Below are 22660 nucleotides of genomic sequence, written 5' to 3'. Positions count from 1 at the left end.
CTTGGAACTTGGGGAAGGGAACCCCAGAGGATTGGTTTTGAACTGTTTCACCTTGAAGTTAACAAATGTAATCTTGAGACTTTTTTATGGAACTTGCTTATACTTGGGGAAGAGGAGCTGAGAGAAAGCTGCCAGCTGGAAGAAGCTCAGAACTTGGAGTTGAACAATATTTCTTTTGGTTTTGACATCCCTACACATTGGTTAGCTTTAGTTGTGAGGGCAAGTTTAGGTTTTGGACACAGACAGACCTTTAAGTTGAAGTATTTGACTGAGACGTTCCTTAGTTTCATTCAGGTAGGGAAATTCCATCTTAGCTTAGGGCAAGTTAGGCCTTCTACCATCCTGACATTTGATTTAATACATTATTTTATTTTGAACTTTAAGTCTGTTGTCTGTGTCTTGCTTCATGATGCCTTCACAACACCCTATTAGTTTCATCAGTCGCCAGATTAAGGACAGAGAGCTCAGGTGGTCCACTGTGATCCACGGTGGAAAAGGAATGTTTTTCTATAGTGTGGGCACTTCAGAAGATGAGGCCCTACATCTATGGAACCCACTTCACTGTTCAAACTGACCATAGGCCCTTGAAGTGGCTGATGAACATGAAGGCTGAGAATCCTAAATTGCTCAGGTTGTCCATTAGCCTGCAAGGCTTTGACTTCACTATTGAGTATAGGGCAGGTACCCAACATTGCAATGCTGATGGGTTGTCCAGAATGTTTAACCAACCTGAACATAAGACTCATCCAGGGGTGGATTAGTGCTTGGTCTGGGAGGGGCGAATGTTAGGAAAGATTTCTCTGAATGCAACTTTCCCTCCATAATTATGAACCCCCCCCCAAACGTTTTGCTTTTGTTACAGTATCCTGACCCAACGTTTTACAGTGGAGCACAACCTTCAGCTGCACTCCACTGGGCTTTCGCTCATTGTTATGTGGAAACTGACAGGTCTTTCAGGCTGTCAGTACTGAGAAACTTTGTTTCTCGTAGTGTTTTGACTTTGTTGCCACTTTTGGTAACAGTTTATCATTGTGCAAAGTACCTTAATGTACAGCACAATGGGGTCCTGAATGCCATCCACTAGATCAGCAAAAGGTCAGAGCCGAGCAGAACCAAGGACAATCCTGAGACACAGAGAAGAAGGTTGGCACCCGAATTCCGTTGGTGTCCCTGTGGAGCCCTGCTTTGCGCTCATTATCAGTAGACCTGCAACAGTGCTTCAAACCTTTGGAGTGATGAGACTAATCACACTCGGTCGCCTCCTGGTTGCCTTGCAAGTGAGACTGCTTGGAAGTGTCCCTGGGCCATCTAGTGGACTGTCCAGCTCTAACCTGAGTTACTATGTAAGAGTGTCACTGTGTCATGTTTTGTCTTGCGACTTTGGGGAGTCCCAGATTCCTCTGCAAAGCACCCTTCCACAGAATTTCGTCATCCCAGCCACTTTGGGTAACAAGATAGAATGCTGCATCAGATGGCAAGAGTTGGGAGCCCCTGCGTCACTGTGCTACAGTGACCGTCGCTGAAGGCGAGTTTTCCGTGTTCTTTCTTGTGCCCTCAGACAAGCTGTAGCAGTGTTTTCTTTCCTCATCACCGGAAGCAAGATTTACAGCTCCTGTTCCATACCGTACCTGCATCCACAGCGCCTGTGCACCTAGAAGCTGAAACGAGGGTGGGGAAATTGAACCTCTGACGATCCCCTCCAGACCTGCCAAGTTTGGACCAAAACTGAGTTAATGGCGGTGAGTACTGAATTCACTTACCAGTGGCCCCTTGTTCATCCATACACTTTTACGCATAGAGGATCTGTTGTGGTCTTCTCTTTGGCTTGGGTAGCTTGGCTTGGGTAGCCTCTGCTTGTCAGCACCACCTTGTCAGACCAGCGCCTGGTCTATCTGGCTTCAGTGGAGTAGGTGACATCCCCACGGGATTTGGTACCCTCCAAGATGGCGTCAGATTGGGACGATCAGCAGGAACTCTGGCAGCGCTCTAGCGCCTTCCAAGATGGCGCCCGGGATTAGCATGATCTCTTCAAAGGACCAAAATTTAAGGCTGCGGTTCAGGTGGGCGCATCGCATTGCTTCTTTCTTGGAGCACCGATGCTGTTTGTCTTCCTTCTAGCCTGCCTTGTTACTTCTCATTCCTTGACCCTCATTGCCATTCTGTGTCAGGGCGTACGCTCTCTGGCACAGCCCTGTCTACCTTCTCTGATTATTTCCTTCTACCTGTGTCCTTCGCTCCGCCTTGGATTCTCCTTGCCTCCTTCTTGGTCACTCTCTTCTTCCCGATACTTCCACTGTGTCTGGCGCTACCTTTTGGAGAGACATCCTTCTCTTCGATCCGCCTGCAGGCTAGTTTTTCCTGCTAACCATTTTCCTATTCCGCAAAGGATCATCATCTTCTTTCCATCATCGTGGACAGGGGTTTTTCTTCCCTTTATGGTGTTTTTTTCCCTTTGGGGCTTGGCCCACGCAGCATCCCTTGTTGCCCGGTCCGGTTCCCATAGGGCTCATAGGAGGGCTTAGTCTTATTGCTGCCAACATCGTATGAAATAATGGAGGAGTCATTACTGCTTGTTCAGGTCAGTCCTAGATACTGAATCCTAATAGCAAGCGTCGCCCAACACTCCCTCACTATGTATCAAATGCAACAGGTATTGGCGGCTCTTCCAAGATCTTACCCAGGAAGTCCAACAATTGATGAATGAAAACTGAACGCAACGCCAAATGGTTGCAGCTTCCCCTGTTCGGACAGAGATTACTCCTGTGCCATTGATGGCAGTAAAGTTCGATGGCAATCCCAAAAGACTTAGAGATTTTGGAATCCTGTACAGTACAATATACCTTAAAACCTTCCTTTTTCCCGTTTGACCGCTCCAAGGTTATTTTTATGGTATCCAATTTGACTGAAGGGGCCATAGCCTGGGCCACCACTTTAGTGGTGACCAACAACCAAATTCTGGATTCTTACCCAGCCTTTGCTAATAGTATCCAGGCCATGTTTGGTCCACAGGAACTGACCATTACACCACAAGAGCAGCTCTTAGAAGCAAGACAAGGCTCTTCGGATGTATTGACTTACACCACTTTCAAACAATTAGCGTCTGAGACAGCCTGGCCTGATGACGCCTTGATCACGCTTTTTCGTTGTGGCTTATCAGAAGAACTGAACGACAAGCTCTCACGGGTACCAAGACCTCACAATGTAAAAGAAATGATAACCTTGGAACTGCAGTTGGATTTCCGTCATCAAGAACGGCAGTCGGAGAAACGCAAGACTCATCAGCCTAGAACGCCTGAACCCACTCATCCCAGCACTCACCAACAATCAGAGGAAGAACCTATGCAAATTGGCTTAGCCAGAGGACCCTTGTCACCAGAAGAACAGAACCGACGTAAGACACTTGGGGCCTCATTACAAGTTTGGAGGTAGCCATGCCTGTAATCCAGGCAGGCTACCTCCAAACTTGCGAAAAATCTGGCACCCGCAAATGAGCAATTACCGGGGTATTCCAGCTATGCCGGACCCGGTAATTGCCCTTTCGCGGGTGCCGGAATCGGGTGATCCCCATTCCCATTTGAGCCCCTTAGAGGTCAGTGGGAATGGGGATGCCTGTAGAACTGGCACCGATCATTACTGTGCCTGTGCTACAGGCAAGCTCTGCTCACGGGTGGCTTTCATTCCACCAGGTCAGACCTGGCAGAATGAAAGGCAACTAAGAGCACAACTCAGAGTTTACCGGTCTGGATACAATGGTACCGGTAAGCTTACCGATACTGTTCTATCCGGACCGGCAAACTCGTAATGAGGCCCTTGGTCTTTGTATGTACTACAGGTCTAATAAATATCTGCTGAAGGAATGCCCAATAGTTCCACCTAGACAGGTATGAAACGCCAAACCCCATCCGTAAAGTGAACCACGGCTCGGGGGTGGGGGGACTCTTTGTATGTTCCCCAACCACCAATCCTCAAGACAACGTTATGCTGGTGCTAAAACGTGATTTACAGCTACACGACTCAATCATACCCGACTTTCCTGCTCTCAATGAATGTGGGGCAGTGGGTAATTTTCTAGATGATAGTTGGACCAAGGAACATGATATTACCCGTGAACCTACCTCTCTTCTTACCCCTGTGGAAGGGGTTGATGGATCTCAGTTGTCTTTGGGATCTAAAAGACACTCAAGCATGCATTCGGATGCCCACCGGAGTATATGCAGAGGTGACAGACCCCTGAAAGTGCAGCCCGAGCCATACCAGTAAGATATGCAAATGAAGAGATTGGAACAAGCCCAGTGAGGAAGCTGGCCTGCGCGCCAAGATTACATCAAAATAGCGGTGAGCTCCAGGGCCGTACAGTGCTGGATCTGAACTTGTAGATAGAGCGGAGAGTGAGAGAGCGGCAGCAACGTGTTGTAGGTGCTGCTGCATATTTGCCCTATGCAGTTTGGGGCCTGGACACACACCCCGGAGGCACTGGAGGATTGGTGACCACCCGGGAGCCCCTGGCCGGCGAGTCCCCCACCCGGTAAGACCTCAGAGAAATTGGAACGCCGTGGCTGCACCGACATCGGGCGCTCCTGGTCCCGCAGAGCGCTGGGTGGCTGCGCCCTCCTAGGTCAGAGTGGCCGCACGAACGGACAGAAAGACGAACCACGGGAATCTCCGGAGTGGCCCCCTCAACCCCCATCACGAGGAGCAACTGACACACCGACTAGAGAAGGTACAGAGGGGAGGGGAGCTGATGCCCACCCCCGCTAAGGGGATCTCTGGAGAGCACTCTGACTTGGAGGAGGAACCGGGGCACAACAGGGGCACGTGCCGGCCCGGGCCAGGGACCAACAGGGGTTGGGGGGGTCCTTCGTACACTCCAGCTGCCTGCCGGGGTTTGAGCGACCAACACTACACCCGAAAATGCCCCGGAATCGGAGGGACCCCATGCAATGGAATTCTGCTCCTAAACCAGAGGGGACACCCCCAACCCCACAGTGAGACCGGGACTCTTAGCGCCCCGGGTCCCGAATAGTTCAGTGAAAAGACCAAGGAGAAGGGGGATAGACGAGGGGAGTTGCCACTCCAAAGGCTGAGCTAGCCGGGCCTATGGTCACCATTAGAGGGCCCAGGCAAGCTCCCCCAGGAATCTTCAGCGTGCCACCAAGCGCCACACCTTAGGTGGCCCCACCAGGGTCTCATATACTGCAGAGGAGAGGGGCCAGGGCAATGTGGAGAGGGTACCCCACCCAGAGGGGGCCAATATTGAGCCCAGGTCTTTGGAGGAACTCCACAACACACCCAGCAATTCTGGCGCAGGGGCCCATAGTCCTCCCAGCCCACGGGCCACCGCTCAGGCTCTTCCTGTCCTTACAACGTTTCAGGAGGACTCCATGAGATTCCAGAGGGCCACAACAGACAGACCTCGCCATCCTGTCGGCAGGAGACACCCCACGGCGAGGGTGGATTCCCTGGAAGAAAATATGGAGGGAATGGAGAACAACCACCTCCAGACAGACCTCCTGGACATGAAGTACGAGGAAAGGTTGACAGACTTGGAAATGAGAGAGGAGGACATGATATTAAAAATGGACGATTTAGAAACTAGAGAACGCTGAAATAACCTCTGCATCCTTGCAGTCACGCAACAGAGAGGAGAAACGGCGGGCAATGTTGGGAGGAAGGTCCAGGGCTCATAAACCAATTGTTCGAACTGGCAAGGAAGTCCAGCTTGAGAGAGCTCACAGACCCGGGGGTGGAGGTGGGGGTGTTTTGCGATCCACAGTGGTGCGATTCATCCGCTACAGAGAAATAATTGAGGTGCTGGAAAAGGCGAGGAGACAGGAGAGCCTTGTCTATGAGGGTGACACGATCAGGATCTACCAGGATCTCTCGACCCTAACCCTCACCCGTCGAAGAGAATGTGGACCCCTCACGAGGTGGCTCACCGGACAAGAGATTAGGTACCGGTGGTCTTATCCCTTTGCACTTTCCTTCGAGAGAAATGGAGTTAACCACAGGGTGACGAGCAGGAAGGAGGCGATGCAAGTGCTTCAGGTCCTCAGGGGCGAAGAGACCACCCCGGACGAGACTGTGAGCAAGGGGCCGCCCCTCCCCAATTCCACCAGAGCTCCAGAGGGCCCCTGGGCTATGAAAAAGAAGATGAAGGGGAAGAGGAAATTCAAGAAACCCAACACGTCGACTCAGGCTGGTGAAATGGACTAGGAGACACAGTGAAAGGCCAGAAGGTCTCGCACGACTGTGGCCAGGATGGAAAAAGAGGTGGAGATAAAGAGGAGGACGGTGGACCACCTCTCCAGACCCATGGTGCCCTGATATTGGACAGGCGTCTCAAACAGGGGAGGAGGTATGGAGGAGGGGGGAGGCTTTGGAACTTTGAATGGAAGGCTGGACGGACAAGGGACTGAGCCTAAAAGGCTGGGACAACCTGAAGCTGGTGCAGATTTGATTTATCCAGTGCTCCATGATGACTACTTCTGAGAACGATGGCCGGACCAAGCAGTTTAAAGTGGGAACTCTTAATGTAAAGGGTCTTAATTCTCCCACGAAACGTACCCTGTTGAGCAGAGAAATTAAACATGCAGGTCTAGATGCCCTCTTCATTCAGGAGACCAGGCTGGTGGCCGGGGAAGAGAGGCGTATCCCTGGCCCCCATGTGGGCCAAACCTTCTGGGCCACTGGCCCAACCAAAAAGGGGGGAGTTGGGATTGTGCTCCAATGGAAGCAAAAACTCACAAAGGTGTTGACTTGGGATGGAGCGGATGGGAGGGCTCTGGTGGTCTCAGGGAATCTGGTTGACACTAGAATTACCTTTGCAGCCTTATATTGCCCCAATACGGGCCAAATGCAGTTTTTGAAGGAAACCATGAGAGAGCTTTTGGGCAGGGTAGAAGGGTTCTTCATCCTGGGAGGAGACTTTAATTTATGGGCTGACTGGGAGATGGACCATAGTGATGGGCTCAACACACCTACTAATAGAGGAGGTAGGGGGAACCGAGATTTTGCCGACTTCATGTGGACTCAGGGCCTAGTAGATATCTGGAGAGAGGGTCACCCGGTGACCAGGGCTTATACCTTTTACTCCACACCCCATAGAACCAATATAAGGATGGACTATGTCTTTATGGAACACCATCAGGCCAGTAGGGCAAGCTCTACGGAGATCTGACCGGTTAGCTGGACTGATCACGATATGGTGGGGGTGGATAGTACAATGTCCGGCCTAAAACCCAGGGAATCGCTCTGGCCCTGTAACGACCTTATCTTAAGGGACCCTCTCTTTAGTGAAGAGATGATAGATAATATTAGAGAATACTTTGCTATCAATGAGACCGGCGAGGTTGAGAAGGGGATGGCATGGGATGCGGCCAAAGCCACCTGGCAGGGTATCCTAATGAGAGAAGGAGCAGTGAAAAAGAGAATCAGGTCCCTTTTGACCCTGAATTTAAGTGGGGAGATACGCCATATGGAGAGGATAGAAGTGAATGGGCTGGAAGAAAGTAGGAGAGACAGAGAGACTGCCACCAGTAAGAGACTCAAGCTTAAGGACTTGGAAATGGGGAAAGTAGTCTCTAGCCTCCAGTACTTGAGGCAGCGATATTATGAAAAGGGGGATAAGGCAGACGCTATGTTAGCAGCTAAGCTTTGTGGACAGTGGGCAGAGAGATGGGTGGAGAAGGTTCAGGGGGAAGGGGGCAGGTTGGAGTCAGAACCAAAAGTGATCGTAGGGGAGTTCACCAATTCTTATGCATCCCTCTACGCCGCAGAAAAAGAGCAGGACGGGGGCGGGGGAGGCATGGAGCGATACATAGAGGGGATGCCCCTACCCAGGCTGGGGAGCAATGAGGCCCTTGAGTTGGACACCCCATTTACAGCTAAGGAGGTCCTGGTGGCAGTATCGGGTTTGAAGCCATGGAAGGCCCTGGGGGAGGATGGCTTTACTCTGGGATTTTATAAGGCCTTTGCGGGACAATTGGCCGGATTCTTAGCAGGTTTATTCACGGATATAATGGCGACTGGGAGGGCCCGACTGGGAGGGCCCCACCCTCATTTGCTAAAGCCTTGATCACTGTAATTGCTAAAGAAGGGAAGGGCCCCACTGACTGCCGGTCCTAAAGACCCATCTCCCTTGTGAATGTAGACGCTAAACTATTCACTAGGATAATCAACACTAGGTTGACGCCTAGATGCCGAAGCTCATTCATTCGGACCAGGTAAACTTCATAAAAGGGAGGCATGGGGCCGACACAATGCCGGAAGACCCTGCACCTCATGCGAGAGTCGGTGAAGGGTGAGGGCAACCCAGTACTGGTGGCCATTGATGCCGAGAAGGCCTTCGATCGGGTGGCCTGGGACTTCCTGCATAGGGTTCTTGAGAAATCTGGAGTGGGGTTGGGACTCCGACAGGCCATTAAGGCCATCTATAAGGACCCCTCAGCCAGGGTCACGGTTAATGGACATCTTTCCCGTTCTTTTAGACTCCAACGGGGGACGAGATCGGGTTGTCCCCTGTCCTCACTCCTCTTCACAGTGACCATAGAGTTGCTGGCGGAAGACCTTCGGAGAGCCGTAGAGGTGGAGGGTATAGAGGTGGGAGTCAGGACCTTTAAAAATGGTCTCTACGCGGATGACGTACTGCTCCACCTGTGTCACCCAGCCCGGTCTGTCCCTGCGGTTCTCCAGTTAATTAGAAGATTTGGTGCATTTTCGGGTTTTAAGGTGAATGTAAGCAAGTCAGTGATTTTTCCCTTTGCCCCCGACTCGGCAAGCGACTTGGAGGAATTGGAACCCTTGGGCCTCAGCATCCAAACGGAGGGGCTAAGGTATCTAGGAGTAAACATAGTACGCCCTGACAGAGACATAGGACTAGCCAATTATCCTCCCTTGTTTGATAAGCTATTTTCAGAAATGGAGACCTGGGGCAAGGGCCAAATGTCATGGATGGATAGACTCAATGCAGTCAATATGAACTTTCTCCCCAGAGTGCTTTACCCTTTCCAGATGCTCCCCTTCGGAGCTCCACTAGCCTATCTAAAAGAAGCCAAACGCTGCATAGGGTGGTTTATATGGCAAGATAAAAAACCTAGAGAGGGTTACGAAATTCTAACGCTCCCAAAGGAAAAAGGGGGGCTGGGCCTTCCGGACCTGCAGGCATATTATAGGACCTCACAGCTCAGAACCTTGGTCCCTCATCTTAGAGAGGATAAAGACAAGCAATGGGTACACCTCGAAAATGTCCATCTGCACCCTGTTACGGTTGGGGAGTGGCTCTGGGTCCCTTTCCCCAAACTTCCGAAGCATATTAGAGAACAAGCCTACTTGAAGACTGTGTGGGAGGGCCTAGGGGAAGGAGGTAGGATGGGTCAGATCACAACCTGGCCCTCACCAATGAGCCATATCTGGTCCCCACCAGTGAGAGACGTCATCCCTGAAGTGGGTCAATATCAAGCCTGGTTCGAGGCGGGGTTGGCTAGGGTGTGTCAACTGTTCTGCGGCAATGGGTTTATAGGCATTCAAGATCTAGAGGAGGCCCTGGGCATTGGCACCCTTTCTCCATTGCTTTATCTCTGACTCAAGGGGGTTCTCATGACGGCTAAGTTGAAACCATTGATTCAAAGAGACCTCACCCCAGTAGTAAAAGCCTTAGACACTCAGACAGATACCAAGGGTCTCATCTCGGCACTCTACCAGGCATTGTTGGTAGCAAGAGAGGAGGCAACTAGAAGTCTCAAATCAAAATGGGGCAGGGATCTGGGCCTAGACCTGGGGGATGGACTCTGGGCTCGGATCTGCGGGAGGGCCCCCAAGACTTTAATAGCCTGTCAATACAAAATGCATGCCATAAAACTTTTATACAGATGGCGGTATGACCCAGTCTCGCTTGCGAGGATGTTCCCAGCAGTTGACCCTCACTGCTGGCATGGGTGTGGGGAGAGAGCCAACTATTGGCATATGTGGTGGTCATGTTGTAAAATACAAGTCTATTGGACGGAGGTCTTGGGGTGGATGGAGACGCGGGGGGGGGGTCATATAGTTTGGATCCGATCCTAGTGCTTTTTGGTTTGGAGAGAAGTGAGGATCATTGGACGAAACTCTCTTCCCTGGCACACTTTCTATTACTAGCAGCAAGAGCCCGCCGGGCCAGGCACTGGAAGTGATTGGCGCTCCCGTCACTACGGTAATGGGTGGGAACAGCCAAAGAAATATATTTGATGGAAAAAATTAGGGCAGCCATCAGGGGCAGCACCCTGCCAGTGGAGATGGAGTGGTCCCAGTTTTTTAAGGTCTTTGGTGACACAGTTTGATAGTCAGGGCTCGGAATAGTTCCTCAGACCCAGCCCCATCAGATAGTTTATCATGACTCCGCAGTCATATGCGGAGCACACTGGAAATAACGGAGTGCCATGCCCAGCTATTGCCCCACAAGATTAACCCATTGGCATATTTCCCCGGTCTGTCCTTCCAAGGATCACTGCACTCGAGGGGGGGAGAGGAGAGGGTAGGGTTGGGTTGGTGTGATGGCAGGGATTATTGATGATTTCAAAGTTATGGGCTCTTTAGCCCCATATTGTTGGCCTCTGGCACCCTGTTTTTGTTTCAATAAAATGTCAATAAAAACCGATAAAAAGAAAATAGGGTAATGTCATACTTACGCCGAAATAGGGTGGATATAGCACTCCTACAGGAGTCACACCTTACCCAGGAGAAACGAAAAGTCCTAGCCAAGAAATGGAGTGGTAGTACAATAGGTTCACCTTATTCAGCGTACGCTAGAGGAGTGCTCATATGGATAGCACCCTTGGTGCCCCTCCGAGTACTGAGGACAGTGACAGATAATGAAGACAGGTTGGTCCTAATCCATGGCTTCCTAGAAAAGCGAGATTTATGTATTATCAACACCTATGCCTTGAACCATGACGCAGCAGCTTTCCTCCGCTCGCTATACCCCAGAGTCAGAACATATAGACACTGTACCTGCAATCTGGGGATGGGATTTCAATTGTACACTAAACCCAAGATTAGACAGATCTGACAAACACACACACCGTGCCCTCCCTGCGAAAGTGCTAAATACACTGGTCACAGACTTGAACTTGGTGGATATATGGTGACACCTCCACACGCGAGTTAGAGGATACTCACACTACACAGTTCCTCAAGATTTATACACGAGACCAGACACATTTGCAGATTATGAGGCTAAAGTACTATCGGACCATGCGCTGCTACTAGTGGTGTGGCAAGTAACTCCCCCTAGAGCCTGTATTCCAACGTGGAGGCTCAGAGGGGAATCCATGAAAGATGGGCATTTAGGGAGCATCTTAGAGACGGTATCATAGATTACTTTGAGCACAACACTGGTAGTGTAACATCAGCAGGTGTGCTGTGGGAGGCCTTCAGGGTAGTGGTAAGAGGGTTGGCAATAGTCAGGGCAGGAGGAATGCAAACTATAATAAAAGAGGATTTAGCTAAGTCAGAAACGGCTCTGGAACAAATGGAACAACTCGAAGGAGAAGCAGGGCTCCACACCTCAGAAGCGAACAGGTTAAAACATGAATGTATGAGACACTGGGATAAGCTGGGCAAGATAAATTATGCAAAGTATGTGGAGAGCCAACATGCTGAGGGAGACAAACCAGGCAGGATGCTAACCTGGCTGTATAAGAGGGACACACAAAGGGATACGATTTGCGGAATTGCAGGTAGTGACGGCACACTGAGCGTAATGCAAGTAGATATAAATGATAGGTTTATAGAGTACTATAAGGCCCTGTATGTAGACACAACAGAAGTACAAACCGTAGACATTGATGAGGCCTTAGTGCATATATATCTTCCAAGGCTCGACTCCACCACAACTGAGCATCTGGAAGCTCCTGTTACACTAGAGGAATTGCTAGACACAATCAGAGGCTTATCTACGGGTAGGACACCAGGCACAGACTGCTTGCCTAGTGAATTTTGTAAAGAATACATTACAGAAGTGACACCCCTATTATTGGCCATGCTGAATGAGGCATTCAATGCAGAAGTTCTTCCATTGTCCTTAAGAGAATCCATCATCATACCCTTACTTAAACCAAACAAGCAAGACGCTGAATGCGGTTCATACAGGCCACTTTCGCTTCTTAACCAAGACGGGAAAAATACATACTGACCTACTTGAAAATAGGCTTAAGACAGTAATTGCCACATTGATACACCCAGACCAGATGGGGTATGTGCCAGACAGGAGCATAACCTGGAACCTGCGGCGGTTTGCACCACATATTAGATTATACCAAGGACAGTACTAACCACTATGCTGTGGCCTCATTGGATGCCGTCAAAGCGTTTGACTCCGTTAGGTGGCCACATTGAAACGATTTGGCATGGGCCCCAATTACATTAATGGGGTACAGTTGTTATACAGCCAGCCAGTAGCCAGAGTCAAGACTGGCCGCTAGATCTCAGAGCAGTGGGTCCTGCAGAAAGACATGAGACAGGGATGTCCTTGGTCCCCTATGCTGTTTATTTTGGCCCTAGAACCTCTTGCAGTGTACCTTCGCAGCGAGTGCAAAGAGGCAGGCATACACATACATGGCAGATGGCACTTAGTGTCTCTGTATGCAGATGACATGCTGCTGTACATACAACACCCAGAGACCAACTTACAATATATCCTCGAAGTATTGGAACGATACGCAGAACTCTCGGGTATACCGGTCAGCGAGCAGAAGTCCATCTTGTTCCCATTAGCGGGATCAGTCGTAAGTCTCTGACATCAATTTTGATTGATCTTTCTGCAGCATTTGATACCATCGACCACCCTACCCTGATCACCCGGCTCACCTCGGCAGGCATCTCGGGTCAAGTGTTAGCCTAGTTTACTTCTTTTTTGACGGGGTGCTCTCAATCTGTCTCTCTCCCTCTTTTCTGGTCTAAGCTGATTTCCTTGCTTTGTGGTGTTCCCCAGGGCTCTTCACTGTCTCCCACTCTGTTTAATCTTTATATCCAACCGCTCCTGCGTATCATCCATGCTTTCGGCTTTCTGTGTTATTCTTATGCCGATGATACACAGCTAATTGTGTGATTGGCTCTTAGTCAACTTCAAACTGCGGTTCAATTGAGAAATTGTCTTCAGGCAATTGGTGACTGGATGGCCTCTAATTGGATTAAGCTCAATGGTGAAAAAACAGAGGTGCTGGTGGTTGGGATACCTTTAACCTCACTGTTTTGGACCTCAGAGTGTTGGCCGGAGACTCTTGCTGTGTTCCCTCTCCTAGTTGCTTCAGTTAAAGATCTTGGGGTCAAGATTTTGGTCTCTTTATCTATGACCGATCAAATTTGTCCATTTGTCAAAAGGGCCATTATAAACGCTGGACTCTTTGGAAGGTTCGGCCTTCCATTCCCCAGAAATTCCATGCTCCAGTGATTTCTTCTTTGATTATTAGCAATATTGACTATTGCAATGCTCTTTATCTCGCCCTTCCTAGACATTTGCTTCAGCGCCTCCAGCTATTGCACATATGACCCCATTTCTGCGTCAACTCCACTGACTCCCCGTTGAACAACGGATCAGATTTAAGTCCTTGTGCCTGGTCCATAAGGCTCTTCACAAACTGGGAGCTGAGCTCCTTCAGGTCAAGTTCTGTTTCTATAAACCTGCTCTGCCACTCTGTTCTGAACCCCTGTTGACTATTCAGCCCCCGGGGGCTAGGTTTGTTTGTCTAGGTGGCCGGGCCTTTTCTATAGCGGCTGCTAAGGCCTGGAACGCACTCCCTTTTGCCCTGCGTAATATTGAGTCTTATTTGCTTTTTCATCAGGCTCTGAAGACCTTTCTTTTTTAAACTTTTCTAGGTCCGTAACTTAGGTCTGATCTTTGCTCTCTAGCCCTAGCGCCAAGATGCCTTTGGTCTTATGTTGCGCTTTACAAGTGTTATTATAGGAAATGTATTCCAAACTTTTCCCTGAAGATCCAACCCCTGACTGCTCTTCTCAAGGAAAGAGCAATCTTTCTTTGGAATGACACAGCTAAAGAGGACTTTCAAGATATTAAGGAACATTTCATGAAGGCTCTCATACTGCGTCTTCCGGACCAAAGTCAATCGTTCCTCTTGGAGACAGGTGCGTCTAATGCCGCAGTTGGAGCAGTTCTTAAACAACTTTGGAATGGTTCTGAGCATCCCATTACCTATATGTCCAAGACCTTGTCTGCTTCTGAACAGAACTACACCGTCTTGGAAAAGGAACTCTTGGCTATCAAAAAGGCCTGTACGGAGTGGCAACATCTTCTTGGATTGAAACATCAGGCCACTGTGAGAATGGATCATCGTAACCTGAAGGTGCTCCAACAGCATGAAATTCAGAACAGCAGACAAGCTTGCTGGGCTAACTTCTTTTTCCAATATGATCAGTTATTTACTTTCCTTCCCATTGTCAAAAACCATATGGGAGATGCGCTATCCCGTATAAAGTCCGGTGATGGACTCTCTTTCCAACAGGAAAAGATATTACCTAAAGCATCATTTATTTTTTTTGTGACTACGTTCAATCAGCGGGTACGGAAGGCTACCAAACTACACGATCCAACCATATCTCTCGACATCAAAAAGTATGGTTTGACTGAAGATCAGGGACTCCTATTCCAGGAAACAAACCTTTCTATACCCACCTGGGCATTGCGACACAGGTCATTGTGGAGTTCGGGCAACACATTTGTACCGACTTTATAGTCGACCTACCCCTTTCGAACAACCAGACTGCCATCATGGTGACTATAGAGTTGCTCACTAAATTTGCTCACTTTGTCGCATCCCTCCAATACCCTCTGCTCAACAGATGGCAGAGGTTTTTCTATGAACCATCTTTCTCCCGCACGGATTACCAAGCACTGTCCTATCAGATTGTGGACCCCAATACACTTCCACCTTTTGGAAGTTATTGTGTCAAAAGCTTGGTATTCAGAGGGCTCTAACTTCAAGATACCATCAGCAATCCAACAGTCAGACGGAGAGGCTAAACCAGTCCTTGGAACAGTACCTCAGATATTTCAGCACAGCTTTTTATGACAATTGGGCTGATTTACTCCCTTTCGTGGAATTCGCGTATAACAATTTAATCCACACCTCCATTGGAGTCAGTCCGTTCTTATGTACCTATGGCTTTCATCATCCCACATGTATAACTGCCATTGATTCTGTTGATACCAAAGCTCCATCAGTAAACAAACACATTGGCAAGATTCAAACAAGCCATACTACAGCCCTACAAACTTTAACGGATGCTAGAGTCGACAACAAGAAACAAGCTGATCTAAGAAGACTGCCTTAGCCATTGGTGACCTTGTTTGGCTTTCGTCTCGTTACCTTCCAAGACATTGGGCCTCATTACGAGCATGGAGGTAATGGAAAAAGGAAGGCGGAATGGTAATACCGGCATTGAGTACTGGTCCAGGCCATTACGAGCCTTAAAACCCGGTATTACCGCCACTGCCTGTACCGTGCCCCTTCTTACCGGCATGCGCGCGTCCACGTGCCCTTGGCGGCGCAATACCGGATGCCACTAACAGGAAGACATCACAAGTAAGGCGGGCATGCAACTACCGGCATCCCGAAGGCGGTAAATAGAGTCTGGCCGATGGCGCTACTACAGGCATCGCGGATCACCCGTAAATAGCAACCTGCTGTGTACCCAACTGCCACAGGTGCACACAATCTCCACAGGTGGAGGCAATGTAGCCTGTCCCAGCACAAAAGGAGCACACCCACACAACACACCCCTTCCTACACCAAAATTATCCCACTTGCTGTTGCAATCCTGGGGCTGGAGGACATGCCTGTACTGCTACACCAGCAACAACTACAACTACAACAACAACAACAACAGGCAGCACAGAGGAGACGCAGGAGGAGAAGGAGGGTGAGACAGGCCCGGCAAGTCCCACCAGTGCAGCCAGTGGTATCACGTAGGCAGCCACCAATCCCTCACATCAGACCCAGTCCATTTAACCTAACCCCTGTGCAGATCCACACCCTGTACCGGTTGAACCAGGACACCATCACCACCAAAGTGGACATGATACACAACGACATTGTCAGCCTGATAGAAATCTGCACTGCCATCCCCACTCTACTGAAGGTAGTGTCTGTGCTCCACTTCCTGGCCACAGGCACCTACCAGCACACAGTGGGCCAGCTGCATGGCATATCACAACCTCTTTTTTCACGCCTGCTGACTCAAGTGCTGGATATCCTCCTGAAGCATGCAAGCATCCATATATCGCTACCACAGACTGGCCAGGAGCTCACTGACACTAAAGTAGGCTTCCATGCACTGGCAGGAATGCCCAATTGCGTGGTCCCCCATGCCATAGAGTTGGTGTACCGCAATCGTAAGCAATACCACTCCATCAATGTGCAGATGGTATGTGACTCAGCAACATCATCACACATTGTTGTGCCCGATATCCCGGATCCACACATGATGCCATGGTGCTGCGTAACTCCTCGCTACCCTGCTACATGGAGCGACATACTGGACGATGTGCCTGCCTGATAGCACATGGCAGTGCAGTGGGGGGGTTAGAATGGGGGGGATGCATACTCCACCTGGGTGAGAATGGGGGGGATGCATACTCCACCTGGGTGAGATTGGGGGGGGAATGCATACTCCACCTGGGTGAGAATGGAGGGGATGCATACTCCACCTGGGTGAGATTGGGGGGGTGCATACTCCACCTGGGTGAGTTTGGGGGAGGATGCATACTCCACCTGGGTGAGAATGGGGGGATGCATACTCCACCTGGGTGAGATTGGGGTGATGCATACTCCACCTGGGTGAGAATGTGGGGGGGTGCATACTCCACCTGGGTGAGAATTGGAGGGGGGATGCATACTCCACCTGGCTGAGATTGGGTGGTGAGTGGACAATGCACATACAGATAAACAATGTTGCCCTGAACATCCCAACCTGAACATGACACATCAATGACATAAATAAGGCCAATGCTGCACTGCAATGACAATATGCTAGACGTGCAAGCAGACCACCATGGGAATGTCAAGTGATGGATGACAAAACATGATCGCACCTGTGGCAATGCCGGTAGTGGCAATACATACAGAGTAACATACATCACCAATATGGGTGGAAAAACAATGTTCCGCATCCACAGTACATGTGCATCAGCATGCAAGTGAACATCCTGCATCATCTGGACAACGCAATCCACAACAGCAGGACATAGTACAGAACACATAGCGTCAAATGAACCTGTGTGCATACATCCAGGGACATGTGCATGTCAACACCAAATAGCTGCAGCCATGGCAGTGATTCCTAAAGGTGTCAGGTCAGATATTGACTCACACATACCTCATTGTGCTCCCATGCAGGTGATGGTGGCTATCCCTTGAAGCTGTGGCTACTTACCCGTGTACGGAACTCGCAGAACAGGCACGAAGAGGAGTGCAATCGGGTTCCCACCCGTATCCGTGTTGTGATTGAGCAGACCTTTGGCCTGTTGAAGGCATGGTTCCGCTGCCTCAGCAGGTCTGGTGGAGCACTCCTTTATGGGCCTGAGAAGGTGGGAAAGATCACCATGTTCTGTGCCGTGCTGCACAACATGTGCATCCGGCGAAACGTACCACTGCCACCTGACATTGACCTGCATGCACCGGGTGAGGATGATGATTATGGAGGAGAAGCAGCACCCCTGCCAGTTCGCGATGCACAAGATGGCCGTGCTTTGCACCAATCACTAATTGACGATTTCTTCTGAACCACAGGGATGCTGATGGTTCTGTGTTAGTATTACAGTGGGCACTGGGATTGTGTGTATATGGACACAGGGTGTGTGGGGATTTGGGCACTGTGCGCTGTCATGAATTGAATAAACACACACAAAATGAACAATGTCCAGTCATGATATGATTTTGAACACAACGGGTGTATTGGATACTTAACATTATTGTTCTTGAACCCTCCACCTCACACACACACCCTCCCCCCGACACCACTGCCCCCTTACCCCCAACATCCCCCAACACCACCACCCCCCTCACCCACTGTCATTCCACACATAATGTGCCAATCATGGTTTTCCCCGTGTGGCAGTTAGCACATGCAGGGTGGACCTGCTAGTTGCGGCCTCTCTTTGGGTCTGGGGGCAGCATGTCCGTGTGGTGTGTGCTGAGCCTGGTCATGCGCACAGGGCTTGCAGGAGTCGAGCTGGCAGGTGTTGATGGGGTAGAGGTGGATGCCTGTGGGACCGTCAGTGCCGGTTGTTGCTGCTGCAAAGGTTCTACAATCCTGCCAAGGACCTGGGTCACAGCAGCTAAATTGTCGCGGATGACCATGGTGTTGGTGTTCATGGCTATGATGCTAGCCGCATTTGCATTGCGTATCTCACGGCGGGTCATTTCCCTCTCCGCCACATACTGCCAGACCAGCTCGATCATGGTATCCTGGCGGGCCTCAACTCCATCTTGGTCGTGGCTATGGAGGTGGACGGTGCAGTGGCAGGGCGGGCCAAATCTGGACTGCCCTCTGATGGGGACAACAGATGGGGACTCCTCAGTACTACGTCATGTACTTGAATGGGGCTGACTGGTGTGCCCTGTGTGGAGTGCAGGGGGGTGGGCTGGGGGCATGGAGTATGGGGATATACCATATGGAGGTTGTTGTCCATGTCTATAAATTCCTCTGGGTGGCCCTCCACATCACTGAGGGGGGCTGAGGCAGCTACCTCCCCAATCGAACTGGTGGCAGCAGACTGCGTGCCATCACCCTCTGCCTCTGCAACAGTTGTCGACTCCTTTGTGGCAGTGGGGTCGGGTAGTGTCTCGCATGTTGTTTCCATTCCAACTGGCCTGCCCTCTACTGCTGATGCTGGCCTGTGTTGCAGTCTGGGAGTTGGTGTTGCCCTGGAGGTTGAAGGTCCTGTGCCTGCTTGACTGGCCCTGGATCCCTTGGAGGATGTGCTGGCCTTTGGGACAGGCTCCTGGCCTTCACTTTCTGCATCTGTGCCTGTGGGGGAACAAGAGATGTAGGGCATCAGTGATGGTGGTACGTGCAAGATGCATGATTTGGTGCTGTTCAGTAGTTCACGTTTCATGCATTGCATTCTTGTAGGTGTGATGCACAGGGTACTTGCAATGGGGGGCCATATTGGCAGAAGCCGTGGACTCTCCTTTCTGGACTGATGTGTACTAGGTGGCATACTGTTGTGTTGCGGTTTGCGTGATGTGTGACATGTGATTTATCCCTGTGTGTTGGGTGTCTTTTGGTAATGGGATTGGCACGCAGCATGCATATCATTGTGCCAGGGTTTGGGCCACCATCTGGACATGGATCTGTATATGTGTGTATGATGGGCCATGCATTGGCTTGGTTCACTTTCACATCTGTTGTGCTACGTCATGCTTTGGTTCTCTGGGGTTTGTGGGGACACTCACCTCCATCTGCCGATGTCGGCACACCCGTCTCCATTTTTCCGAAGCCCTTGATCGATTCCATAATGATCGTGGTGCTACATGTCTCCTCCCATCTCATCAATTTGGTGGGTGAGTGGTCTCCGCCGCCTGTAGCCATGGCCTCCATGCGGTTGGCTGAAAGTATGTTGCGCACCCGGAGACATAGATCATCCCACCTTTTTTTGCAATCCTTCACCGTGCGGGTGGTGGTGCCAACCGCAGTCACCTTCTGTGCCACCTCCTCCCATATTTCTTTTTTGCCCAGTTGGGCTGCGCGTTTCAGGTCATTGGCAAAGACCTCATCAGCATGGGCTGCCAGCGTGTCATATTCGGCTCCTCGTCCGAAAAGCGCTTCTTGCGCATGCGGGGGGGTGGACTTACGAGTAGCCTTGAACATGGTAGCTTGATTGGGCCTGCTCTCCACTCTGTACCAGTGTTGTGTTAAGAGGATTGCAATGGATTGTGTTTTTTAAGATGGCCGCCGGCGCATTTCCCGTTCCGGCGCAATGACGTTACTTCCGGGTCCGGTATTACGAACCCGGTATTTACATGATGGTATTGCCGGGTCCGTTATTAAGGGGTTGCTCCTGGGCGGAGGCGGTATCGATATCGGCGGATTCCATGATGGTGCTATTGGGAATTGGGGGGTCTTTAGCGGCATGGTGGTACAGCCATTACCGGCATGGGCGCTCGCGCGTGCTCGCACTCTCGTAATCAGCTGCTATTTGCGGTGTCGAGGGAACACAGACGCTCTAATTACACCATGCCGGTAATGACTGCGTTTTTTCTGCGATTCTCGTAATGAGGCCCATTTAATTCCATCTAAATTGGCTCCACACTTTTTTGGTCCCTTTAAGATCTGTCAACTGGTGGGCCCAGTTGCCTTCAAACTTAAGTTACCTGAGTCCTGGTCAAGAATTCATCCAGTTGTTCACGTTTCTCATCTGAAGCCGCATATTCTTGATCCATTTCATAGGAAAGACCATACAGCTCCAGCTCCGATCGATACCACCTCTGGACCGGAGTACGAAGTGAAGACCGTATGCGATTCCAGATATCATTGGGATGAACTACAATATCTGTTGGACTGAAAAGGTTATGCTCCTTCAGACCGTACCCGGGAACTCGCTTCTGCAGTGCATGCACCCAGGCTCCTTCGAAAGTTTCACAGGTTACATCCATGGAAGCCGCGGCCCTTGCCCCCTCGGAGCAGGCATACTGTCAGGACATCCGCCAGTGCCAGGTCTATCTGGCTTCAGTGGAGAAGGCAACATCCCCATGGGATTCGGAACCCTCCAAGATGGCGTCGGATTGGGACCATCAGCAGGAACTCCGGCAGCGCTCTAGTGCCTTCCAAGATGGCACCCGTAGTGTAATCTCTTCGCAGGACCAAAATATAAGGCTGCGGATCAGGTGAGCACATCGCGTCACTTCTTTCCTGGTGCACCGGCGCTGTTTGCCTTCCTTCTAGCTTGCCTTGTTGTTGTCACGATCCCGTTACGGGCCCAGGGGTGGTGGGCTAACAGGGGGAGGGAGCCCCCCTCTCATACAATAGGGAAAAGGTGGACAGGGATGGTGGCTGGCTGGCGTGAGCGTGTGGGTGGGTGTGACCTAGTTGCAGCCTGCAAGAAAGTGCTGAAGGCAAGGGCACCGCCCATCACAAGCCAAGAAGCACTGAGCATGTGCGAGTCCGGCACGTGCTGCAATTTACCTGGCACATGCACGAAGCCAACGCCTTTACGCATCTATCTCTGGCAGGATGTGGCACAGGACTATAAAGCCAACCCCGGACCGCACCCTGTGCTTAGCATTTCTTCTGCTCCTGTCAAGAGTAGTGTTTTGCTTACCGTTTCTGCGCTCAAGCACCTTCCAGCGTTGAGCTCCTTCTTCAAGGACATTATTCTGCATCCAGTTGGGACTCCTTCAGCATCCTTCAGTCCTTCAGCATCCTTCGGTCCCTCAGCATCCTTCAGCAATCTTCAGTACCCTGGTCTTCAGTCTTGGTCTGCGGCCTTCAGCATCCTGTTAAACGCTGCTCCGAGTCGGACTCCGTCCTCCTCTTATCCTGCGCGGACTTGCTCCCGCCCTGGGTCTTCCAGGCCCTCAGCTCCTGCAGTCAGATGCCCTGTATGAAAACAAGCAACAGGGTTAGCATTCGCCTTCCATTCTCCTCCCATCAGAACCAACTCCCCATCTAAGAACTTGAGAACTTACCTGTATCTGAGAACGAGCGATCCACCCTTGGGGTTCCGCCACCGGGTCGGCGCTGAAGCTCCAACACCTGGGGGGGGGGGAGAAAGAACATAAAGGTGATCAGCAGAGACATCACACCTGGGAGAGAGACTCTCATCCGCTTCAGCCCCATCTTCAGGACCCGTCCCCAGAGCCACGCTTGCAGTCACAGAACCACAGGTGAGCCGCATCCACGTGCTCCAGCCAGCCTTGCCTTTTAAGGGGATTACAGGAAGGAGAGGGGAGTGGGGAAACGTTGCAGTTATTTTTCCACAGTAGACTTACCGTCTGTTCGCCCCTTAGGTTTCCACAACACCCCATAGAACACACGTGACGCTAGTTCCGAACACTCCCAGGCCCCTTCCAACCTCACGGCCCCCTGGAGATTTTTCCTCCAGGCGACAGGTGAGGGAAGGCGTGGCTGGGACATACGACCGGGTGAAGGGGACCAGTAAGGGGGCCACTCTGCAGTACAGTCCGGACCAGGCACTCCTGCAGGGCACCATAGGTAAGCGTGACAGTTACTTCTCATTCCTTGACTCTCATTGACATTCTGTGTCACGATGTGCACACTCCGGCACAGCCTTGTCTACCTTCTCTGATTCATTCCTTCTCCCTGTGTCCTTCGCTGCGCCTTGGATTCTCCTTACCTCCTTCTTGGTCACTCTCTTATTCCCGATACTTCCACTGTGTCTGATGCTACCTTTTGGAGCGACATCCTTCTCTTCGTTTCGCCTGGAGGCTGGTTTTTCCTGCTAACCATTTGCCTATTCCACATAGGATCCTGCCTTCATCCTCTTCTTTACATCATCGTGGACAAGGGTTTTTCTTCCCTTTGCAGCAGGCCTGGCTCCAGCAGGAGGGCCATGGGGGCCAGACCCCCCCCAAGGCCACCCCCTGATCCCCCCTAGGAAGGTGGCCATGCCAGTAGTGTTGAACACCGCTGGAACCCAAAGGAATAGGGG

This window comes from Ambystoma mexicanum, chromosome 11 (genome assembly GCF_040938575.1).
Source record: "Ambystoma mexicanum isolate Mex_15411 chromosome 11, UKY_AmexF1_1, whole genome shotgun sequence".
Classification (NCBI taxonomy): Eukaryota; Metazoa; Chordata; class Amphibia; order Caudata; family Ambystomatidae; genus Ambystoma; species Ambystoma mexicanum.
This window is presented reverse-complemented; position numbering follows the sequence as displayed.